This window comes from Orcinus orca, chromosome 4, assembly GCF_937001465.1.
Source record: "Orcinus orca chromosome 4, mOrcOrc1.1, whole genome shotgun sequence".
Lineage (NCBI taxonomy): Eukaryota > Metazoa > Chordata > Mammalia > Artiodactyla > Delphinidae > Orcinus > Orcinus orca.
Window position 1 is genome coordinate 17185492 of NC_064562.1, and position 11231 is coordinate 17196722.

Below are 11231 nucleotides of genomic sequence, written 5' to 3' on the forward strand. Positions count from 1 at the left end.
GTATCATTCAGTACAACTTTAGTCCTTCCTCTCCCAATCCCAGGCATGTTAACAGTCATTTAAAGATCATGCTACATTACTTTGGAGGAAAATACATCCTCCTTAACATGTCTAAAGAAATGCTAGAAAATTTTATTCTTACCGATTTTTTTTTTTTTTTTTACTGCCTCAGCTACTGATTTCTGACACAGTGCATGTGGATCTAATGTCCATGTGAACTCAAACCAACTAGTTACTGACTTTTTAAAGCAATTCCTTTGCAGATACCAAATGACACAGTCCTGGGCTGTGCAGAGAGGTCAAAGGGAATCCAACATGTTCCAGATTTTCTCCCTCTTGTGAGCCTGGTCTTTGATTAACTGCAAATGGCCTTATTGGAGAGAGAAAACACTCAAGAACACAAGCAAAGGGAAGTGGAAAGCTGGAAAAATGCAATGTCTGCTGAGCCCTGATGGCTCCGAGGTGACCACTACCGTGATATTATGGTTCAGAGGCTGACGTGGACCCCGGCCTGGGGAGATGCTGAAGGCAGATGAGAGAGAAATGGGTGTGACTGTATCACAGAGGCCTCCCTGGGACACACCATGGGTGTTGGTGGGGTTAGTTTCTGTAAAATTGGATCTGAATCTGTCTCATCCTGAGCTAAGGAAACAAGAATAACAGAGTTTTCCTGTTTCTTGATTCCTCATACATGTGTGTTTAGAGTTGGGTGAAAGTCAACTTTTAAGTGAACACGGTAAGCTTTGTGATGGTGGTATATCAAAAAGGAAGAATGAAGGAATAAGCCTGCCTGAAACAGTGCGCAGGAACATGGCCAGGAGAGCTCAGAACCGACTGTGACTCTTTCAGCCAGGAACCTACCCCTTCTACTCTTCCGTTTCCTAAACTGGCCCATGGCTTTTGCTCGCCACTTTTCCATCAGACCACACTGCAGGAGTTGCAAGAAGCAAACTGAACATACATTTGCAGTCTATTACCTTGTGGGAGTATTGTGCCAATACATTCAAGTGATAAATAGGAGGCTGAGAACGTCCCAACAGGCTAAGACAGTCTCCCAAGGCACTTGGCAGCATTCCCACACAGTAAGGGCCACCCACATCTTCAAGGTTCTGCAATGGGGTCCAGGATGTGAAGGGCACCAAAGAAGTCCCTCTGCCCTTCAACTGGTTGAACACTCTGCTAGTTGCCACAGTTCTTTGTGATTCTTCGACTTCTGACCACTTGTTGGATGCTGTCTGCGACATTAACGGTGACTTCTTTTGCAGACGTCCGCTCTTTTAGCCTCTGTGGTCTGGAGGCCATTCTGTTTCTGGGTCAGGGGGCCTAAGCTGAGGCCCTGAGGATTTGGGCACTAGGTCCCACAGCTCATCTTTTCTGGGTTGGATATTCCACTTGGGGCTGTCGATCCGGGCACGCCATCTTCCAGCACACCTGCGTGCAGGCCGCCCGCCTCAGGGCCGCTGCCCCGGGCGGCGCGTCCAAGTCGGTGTAGGTGAGCCATGTGGACTCCGTCCCGCGAGCCCAGCTCTCCTAGTAGCAGGGCTCAATGGCATCCGCCCAGTTCCCGCCGCAGCCCATTCTCCCGCGCTGCTGGCGCGCCCGGCAGCTGCTCGGTTCGCGGTTCCAGCGGCGGCTCAGCCGGGCCGGCGAGGAGGCGGCGGCGGCTGCATCACGTGCCCCGACCCGCCTGCCCGCGCTGCAGCCACTTGCCCAGCTCCCGCGGCGCCCGCTGCCTCCTCTGCCGCCGATAACTCTTTATGATTTACATAAATGACCTTTACGACCTTATGCTAAGTATCTTCTCATGAGCCTATTGGCCAAATATTTTCCTTTGTAAACTGTTCAAATCTTTATGTCCATTATCATTGGCTTAATTGTTATTATTGAATTATAAATTATTCCTCATACCATATATTTATTCAAATTATATTGTTTTTGGCACTATGGTGAATCACTTTCCAATTACTTGCTGCTGTGTATATCTATCCTCACATTCATATGGCTTGCCTTTTTGTTTTCTTAAGGTGTCTTTCGAAGAGCTATATGTCAATTTTCATTAAGTCAAATTTTTCATTTTTTTCCTTTGTGGTTTATGCCTTTTATGTTCTAAGAAAACAATGGTTAACCCACATTTTCAAATATTTTTCCTGCTGTTTTATATTTTTACCACTACAATTATGAGGCATTTCAAGTTAACTTTTGTGTATTGTGTATGTTAAGGTTTGATGTTTACTTTTTCTGCAGGGATATCCAGTTGTTCCAACACTGTTACAGATTTTCTTTCACCCACCAAATTGCTTTGGTACCTTCAGCAAATATCAATTGAGCATGTATGTACAGGTTTTTTTCTGGATTCACTATTCTGTTCTATTAACCATTTGATAGATCTATTCTTTCACCAGGACCATGCTGTCTTGATTACTGTAACTTCATAGCAAGTCTTAAACTCATGTAATGTATGTCTTCTTTGTTCTTTTTAAAAATTACTTTGGTTCTTCTGAATTGTTTGCATTTTCACATAAATTTTCAAATCAACTTATTAATTTCTACCAAAAAAGGCTCTAAGATTTTGATCAAGATTGGATTAATTCTATAGGTCAATTTAAAGAAAATTAACATGTTAACAATGTTAACTCTTCCAATCCATGAACATAGTAAATATCTCTATTTAGGTCTTCTTTACTTTTTATCAACAGTATGCTATAGTTTTCAGTGTATATAGCCTTGCTTATCTTTTGTTAAATTAATTACTAGTTCTTTTACATTTTGGCACTATTATAAATGGAATATTCTTTAATTTTCCAATTGCTTTCCTTTGTTATATAAAAATGCAAAAATACAAAAGTTTTATATATTAACCTTGTACCCTGCCACTTTGCAAAACTAACCTATTATTTTCAGTAGTTGTTTTGTAGAGTCCTTGAGGATTTCCTATGTAAACAATCACGTCTTATGGAAATATAAATATTTTTTACATATTTCTTGTCAATCATTATGCCTTTTATGCTATTAATTTCATTACAGCAATAGCTAGGACCTGCAATATTAAGGTTGAATGGTAACAGGGAGGGCAGACATCCTTGCTTTATTCCTAATCCTAGGGAGAAAATATCAAATATTCACACTTAAATATGAGGTTAGCTGTAGGTTTCCTATAAATGGCCCTTAGAAGTTTGTGGAATTTCTCTTTTTGTATGTGGCTAAAAGTTTTAAAAATGACTTGGTGCTGAATTTCGTCAAATATACTTCTGCATCTATTGAAATGATCATATTATTTTCTTCTTTATATTGTGAATATGGCAAATTACACTGATTGAATTTTGAATGTTAAACCAATCTTACATTATTGAGGTAAGTCCAACTTGGTTATGATGTACTGGCTTTTATAATGTTACTGGATTTGATTTTGCTAATATTTTGTTGAGGATTTTTGTGTGCAAATTCATAAAAAGATATTGGTCTATAGCATTTATTTCTTCAAATATATTTGTCTAGTTTTGGCATTAGACTGATAGTGACCTCATGAAATGAGTTGGAAATTAATTTCCTCCTCTTCTATTTTCTGAAAGAGTTTGTATAAAATTGGTATTTATTTCCTTAAATGTTAGGGAGAATTCACTATGGAAGCCATGTGGGGCTGGACTGTTCTTTGTTGGAACATTTTAAACTACTTTTATGCTTTCTAAAATTGGTGTGCTTACAATGATCTCTCATGTTAATGGATTTTTTTTAAATCAAAGAACAGTTTTAATTATGAACAACTTTCTCTTTAATTATGAGTCATTTGCTGTGGGAAATTTGCTTTTTTTCTTCCAAGAACATAAAATACTCTTGAGGGAAGGGACAATAATGTATTTGTATTGTTCTCTAGTGCTTAACATAGTGTTCCATGCAAAAGTGTTTAGTAAACATTTATTTAAATGAATGAAAAATGAATTAATGAAAAGGTTAGTGATAAGACCATGTTTTAATCCATTCTTCCTCCCTCAGTTATAGTTTTCTCACTCATAACATGAATGAGTCCATATGGATATTATTTAAGTTCCAGTCAGTCTTGAAATCCCTTGAAATATACTTATGTCTTGCTAGTTTGAATATAAGAAAAGAATTCAACAGCAATGACTTTTTCATTCACACCCCCAAGACTTCCATGCACACAGATTTCGGTCTTTCTCTCCCTTTTTATTCTCTCCAGGTTAAGTTTTAGTATTGATATCTGCAAGTGTGTCTCTAAGACATTCTGAATTTGTGGTAATTTTCTATTCTGCGTTTTAATCATAAAGTTTAGAGATAAAAGGGACTAAGAGAAGATCTAATCAAACCTCATCACTGAGCAAAACAATTAATTGAGTCTCAGAGAAAATAAGTGTTTTTCTACCTCTGTAAGTGACCTCTTGCTAAATGCAAAAGGCTTTGAGTAACAAAATAGAAAGGTTACTAAAGGTGACAGTAGAACTAAGGTATTTGAAGTTTCTCTCTTCCTCCCTCATGCTCACTTATCTCTCAGAACAGAAATTATAAGACCAAAAGAGATTTATAAAATAACTGTGTGTGGGAGCCCTGAGGATATACATATGTCAATCGATGTAAAAACTTTAAAATCAGGTATAGTTTCTCCCACCCAACACCGTAGTTCTTCTACAGTGTAAGATCAAACAGTATTTTCTAATTGTTTCTTCTTCAGAATATTATTTACCTCAATGCCAATCTCAGGGTTTCAAAGACCCCATAGTTCTTACAGCTAACTCCCACAGTGAAGTTGTAATTATATAGTGCTGTGATTTTATACATGTGTGTATGTATACACCCACACATATAAGTGCAATTCTTACTCAATGTAAAAACTGTTTCATTTCCCTAGCACAATCAACTTACTTCCTTGAGCCACAGATTTTTACAGCTAATACATCTATTTATCTTTGTTTCTCTTATTTCTATAAGAGAAGGCAAATAGATAAGTACACTTAGTTAAAACTAACCTGAGTCCCAGCTCTATACCCTTTAACATTGAATCATTTTCTAAAATACACTGATTTTACTTAAATCCCTCCATGATTAATTGAATAAGTTTTTTTAGAGTTTACCTCATAAACTAGAAAAAGGATCTATTTCTGTTGTCCAGTAACTATGCTGTTAATGAAACTAGGTCTTGAGTTTCCACAAATAGGTAGGAATAACTGGCTAGGCAGCTGTTTCCTATAAAATGGAGAAGCGCAACAGAGGTACACTGATAATACTGGTGGCAGATAATTAAATCGTTCAATTTGTGTCCATTTAGAATGTTGCCTATCTTTAATATCATCTGACAATGCTTTTTGTTGTGTCACATGCTAACTGAGAGTGCTTGATGAAAAATAAAAACTGACAAAACATCTTTTTAGTTTAATAGAGGTATTATGTGTAAGAGAAATAAAAAAAGGGTAGAGGAAAATGAGAGAAAGGATGCATTTGGTTTTTCATTTTATATATATTTTGTATATAATCCTAATATTTCTGATTTTTACCCTAGGAAATAAAAACAGAATAGGACTAGCCTTTAGTTTTTGTAGTTGAGATATTTTTCTTAATCTTCCAATTTAAAAAGTTATTGTATGATGTTCACAGGACTTATACTGTTTCTAGGAAATGTTCTAGGAGTATGCATTTTCTTTTTGTCCTGTCTCTGTGTCAAACTACAGCTAAAAGAGAGAAGAGACAGAAGAGATGAATTTTGAAGAATAGAAATAAGAGATTCAAATACGTGAATTACTCCAGACTCATATTAATATCATAAAATTAAAAATTATTTGCACACTTTGAAATAGTTAACCATCCTTTATTATTTGAACTCAATTTTCCTTGGGTTAAAACTGGGCTCTTATTAGTAAAATAGGTCCCTTGGGAAGTTACGTTAATGCTTTAAGTCAGTAGTATATTAATAGTAAGTATATTATGGTAATGTTCCACATTGATAGAGAGGCACCAACTTGCCTACAGGCATGCAGATGGTGAGTGGAGCCCAGCTTTGTCTCAGGCAGTCTTGCTCTGAGTCTGTGTTCCTCATCGTAACATTATGCTGCCTCTCATACTGCAGAAATATTTAACATTACAACTCTGGTTACACTGCCATTAATTCCTTCCACAAGGACTTATCTTGGGTTCTGTATGTGTTTATGGTTCTAAAATTGTCATTTCTGTGTTTTAATATATACCTTTGGGAACTCTGAAGAAAGATAAAATAAGCAATTCAGATGTTCAGCCATCTTGTTGTTCCCTAATCATCTATAGTAGGGGAGAGGGATGTTGCTAAACATTAAATATAATCAATTGATTCCATCTTATTAATTACCAAATTTATAACTGCAGCTTAAAAATAACATTCAATATGTATTTTCCATATTGAGTAAATTTATCCTCTATTTACAAAATTACCCGAGTGAAATATGTGTACAAAATTCTGAGTCAGAATTAATACAGTTCTATTAACATGGAGCCTTGGTGATAGTAGTTCATTAGGAAAATAATGCAATAATTTTTAGTAGCATTAAGAAGGATTTTAAAAATTATATGTATATTCCTGTGAAAAATATCTCCTGGAACTTTAATTAAGAAAGTAGACAAATTCTATTTTAATATAATTTAGAAATATAGCCCCTTGAAAAATATATCCACTGATGTTCCATGGCAGAAAAAAATTAACGCATAAATCAATATTGAAACAAGATAAGAGAATACTATTCCCTAAAGAAATAACGTATGTTTGAAATCTTTCTGTAAGTGATTAAATTGCCTCTTTGGAATTTTTATTGAAAAGTAATAAAAAATAAAATAGTTAAGGAATGGCTTAAAAGGATAAATAATATTGTGTGGAAAGTTATTCATAAATAATTTGCTTTTTATGATTCCTTTATTCATAGCTTCCATATTTCTTTTATACATGAGATAATGTGTGTAAAATGTGTCATACCTAGTTGGGACTCAACTGAATTAGCTTTTGCAGCTGATTGTTTCATCATTTTTAGAGCCCTCTACTGTTTTTATTTAAAATAACAAGTTTTTTAAACCACTGCTTATTTTGTCTCCTGAAATGCAGTTCATTCAAGAGACTATATGTTTGAAATCTTTCTATAAGTGATTAAGTTGCTTCTGTGGAATTTTTATTGAAAAATAAAATAGTTAAGGAATGGCTTAAAAGGATAAATAATATTGTATGGAAAGTTATTCGCAAACAACTTACTTTTTATGATTCCTTTATATATTTCTTTTATACATGAGATAATGTGTGTAAAATGTGTCATACCTAGTTGGGACTCAATTGAATTAGCTTTTGCAGTTGATTGTTTCATTATTTTTAGAACCCTTTACTGTTTTTATTTAAAAAAACAAGTTTTTTTAAAAACCACTGCTTATTTTATCTCCTGAAAGGCAGTTCATTCAAAGGTGCTCATTGACTGGGCTATTCTGGTTGTTAAAGTTGCAGAGAGATTTTACAATTTCACTATGAAAACAGTATATTCTTCTCCAATACATCAAAGTATTTATTTTTCTAACAATTTCTAAAAGCACCCATGAAAAGCAGTTATCTAAATTATTTTGAGAAGTTATACACTGCTGTTAAAACATAGTTATTACAATAACTTTGATATTACATTACAACTCTGACATTATTCTGCTGTTCTATATAATTTTTAAATGTTTTTGAAAAAAAAAATTCAAATCCTAGGTCAAAATCATTGACCCCAGAAATAAATTTACAGGAAAGTGAGTTTGAATATAGCTAAATTTCAATCAGACAAGCTACAGAAATAAGATAATTAGGTTCTTCCTTCTTCCTATCCAGTTCAGCAACTGTGAAAGCATGGTCCTTACTTTTAGTTATGATTTATCCACCTGTAGACAATATGCATTATTGTAATTCACTAAGTCATTACTCATCTTCATTTATTTTTTAGCACAATGCCTGATACTTAAGAACAGGAGAGATTCCTGAGATTGGTAGGGCTTCTTTCCCACCTACTTTCTTGCTTTCTCCTTAAGACTTTTTATGTTAAATTGTGAGCTGGCAACTGCATGTTTGAGCATGAATTCCTTGGTTTACAGTGAAATAGCACATCCCTTGGGATAATATTGCTTTGAAAAGGAGATGACAGGAGTCCCGTTGATTTGGCTTTGATGCAAATTACAGCCCCTGTATCCTTCAGTTCATGACACATTTGTGAATTGCCTGCCCACATTTTCTCAGGAAAGAAAAGAAAACTTATTTGGACTGTAAAGGAAAAATAAAAATAAAAATACTAAGTTTAGTAAATGCTATTTTTCCCCAATTGGAGCCTGTACATGTTCTTAGTAAAACTGCAGTCTATATACATTGCCAGAAAACATTCTTTTCTGCTGCTCCAGTAAATTTTTTAAAGTCTAAGACTGTTAATTCTGGATTCCATGACAATGACTGAAGAAAATGTAAACAAAAAGCATAAGAAAAAGCAAGAATTTAGTTTTCGGGCTTCTACCTGGGAATAGGGAATAACCGTACTGATTCTGCACATCTTTGTGGGATTTAACACATAGTACCGAGAAGAGTAACTAGGAGATATTTTAGGTGATTAGTAAAATGAGTGACAAAGACCTTCAAGGAATCCCACATCCATCCCAACCATCTTTCCCTTTTATTTCTCCACTGTAGACAATAAAGACACTAACTAGTCACCTTTCCAACCTCTACAGATCTAGCCATGTGATAACTTTTTGGTAAGTAAAGCATAAGCAAAATCTGCTCAATGGTTTCTAGGAAGCTTTTTATTTCCTGATAAAAGAGATGGACATCACTGCTTCTCCCCTCCCTTGATGCTTTGAGTGGCATGTAATATTTGCAACTGCAGGAGCCATTTTCTGAACATGAGAGAAAGGTAAGGAGAGCCAGAGAGGACTTGTCTTGATAGGTGTGGTAGACAAAAGATGTACCACACACAACTCCCTTTAAGGAAGAAATGGCTGCTAGGTGTGGAGAGTGGGATCAGCAGACAGCATCCAAACATCAGCTCTTCAGGGTCTAACTCAGCTGCTGAGAGCTACTAGGCCGAGGTCACACTCTTCCAGTGACAGAGTGACATAGAGCTTATACCCTGAGACAGACCCGACTGTTTCAGGCCAACACAAGACCCTCTGCTAGGCAATGTTCACTCTAGAGCTCCCTGCCAGAATGGCTGAGGTTTTATCGGGTATGCATTTCAGTTTTTATCTGTCCAATCTTGCTTGCTCCCACTTCTCCTCATAGGTGTTGATCCCTACTAAGCATTTTATAACCCAAACTGCATCTCAGACTCTGTTCCAGAGAACCCAACCTGCAATCATGGAAACAATAATGAGTCATCTACTTTCAGGCATTTTTCATGTGAGAAAACAATTTACTCAAATCACAGTTACTTGCAAAGTTCACAGTTACCTGCTGCCAAATCATTCCTCACTGTTACAGGCAGACAATTCCAGAATTTATTTTCTTAAGTGTTTTTCTTTAATTCTCACAAGGAGTAGCAGTATTTATAAAATCCCATAAATTATAACTAGGAGGAACATCAAATATCATTTGCTCCAAAGTCCTTATTTTATTAATAAGAAATCTGAGGCCCAGGAATATGGAGTAAAATTTCAGTAGATCCCAGTCAAGAGGCCAAGAAAGGGACCATATCAAATAATTTATTTAATGATTTTTTTAAAATTTCTAGTATATTGCAGCTCCTTCATCACTTTCCAACATTTTACACTGTGATCTAGAGGAGCTGTTCTCAAGTGTGGTCTCTAAACTAGCAGGGTCGGCATCAGCTGGAAACTTGTTAGAAATTAAAGGCAAATTTGGGGGTCCTACCATGAATACAGTGAGCCAGAAATTCTAACAGGGAGGGAGTGAAACTTAGCAATCAGTGTTTTAATAAGACTTTCTTGGAAAAAGAGGGGATTGAACCAAGTCAAGATTTTTAACATAGACTTGTATTTGTATCAGTAAGGGTTTTCCAGAGAAACAAAACCAGTAAGGGATGTGTGTGTGTGTGTGTGTGTGTGTGTGTGTGTGTGTGTGTGTGTGTGTGTGTGTGTGTGTGTGGAGGGAGGGGGAAAGAGAGAGAGAGACAGAGAGGAATTTATTTTAAGGAATTGGTTCATGTGATTGTGAAGGCCAGCAAATCTAAAATCCGCTAGTCAGGAAGCAAAACTCTTCCTCAGAGTCCTCAGTCTGAATTAAATTTTTAAATTTAATTTAGTTGATTTACAATGTTGTGTTACTTCCTGCTATAGAGCAAAGTGAATCAGTTATACATATACATACATATATCTACTCTTTAAGATTCTTTTCCCATGTAAGGACCTACTGTATAGCACAAGGAACTCTACTCAGTCTGTTTTCTTTTAAGGCCTTCGATTGATTGGATAAGGCTCACCCACATTATTGAGAGGAAGCTACTGATTCTACTGTTAATCTCATCTTAAAAATACTTCACAGCAATATCCAGACTGGTGTTTAACCAAATATCTGGTTACTGAGGTCTAATCAAATGGACATATAATTAACCACCACAGGACCCTTTGTTTGAATGAATGAAGCATTATATAGAAATCCATATGTAAAAATCAATAAAAGCTCAACAATTGAAGCAGGATGAATTCCTGGAATTTTTTACAGACAACACCTCCCACTTCAAAACCACCAATTTCCATCACTAAGAGGCCTCAAAAAGTCTGCAAAGATTTATTGATGCACCATTTAAAAACCACATAAATGTCTAAATAATGGGGCAACTTCAAGCCCTCAGACACCAATTGATGTAAGAAGGTATTGCTAAGCAAGGTCCTGAAGGCCTTTCCCATATTCTAAATCTTTAGAAATGTGTTATTTATTTGTCACTTGTCTAAATGTACAGCAAATCCCTGCTTATCAAATGCTTCCCTCATCTAGGAGCATGTTTATTAAATACAGCAATTTATTAAATATAGCAATTGACTACCTACTTTTGTAGGGTTCTCAACGCTTTGACAAACGTTTAGAAAACTCACTTCAAAAAAAAAAATAGGAAAGGTAAATTTTCACTCAATCCATGTATAAATTTTTACCAATTTCAAACAGATGGGGTAATAATCAGTAAAATTTAAATACAATAATATGGCATTTCTTAACAGTATGGAAATCGCTGAAGTTATAGACCTTTAAATTAAATCAAGCACTCCAGATACAGGAATCAGTCACTGTGGGATTAAACAGTAAT

General features: G+C 35.7%; 1 pseudogene; it reads right to left on the reverse strand.

Moving 5' to 3' along the window:
* Positions 1 to 678: 678 nt before the first annotated feature.
* On the reverse strand, positions 679 to 1578 carry LOC101269324 (brain and acute leukemia cytoplasmic protein-like; annotated as a pseudogene).
* Positions 1579 to 11231: the final 9653 nt, after the last annotated feature.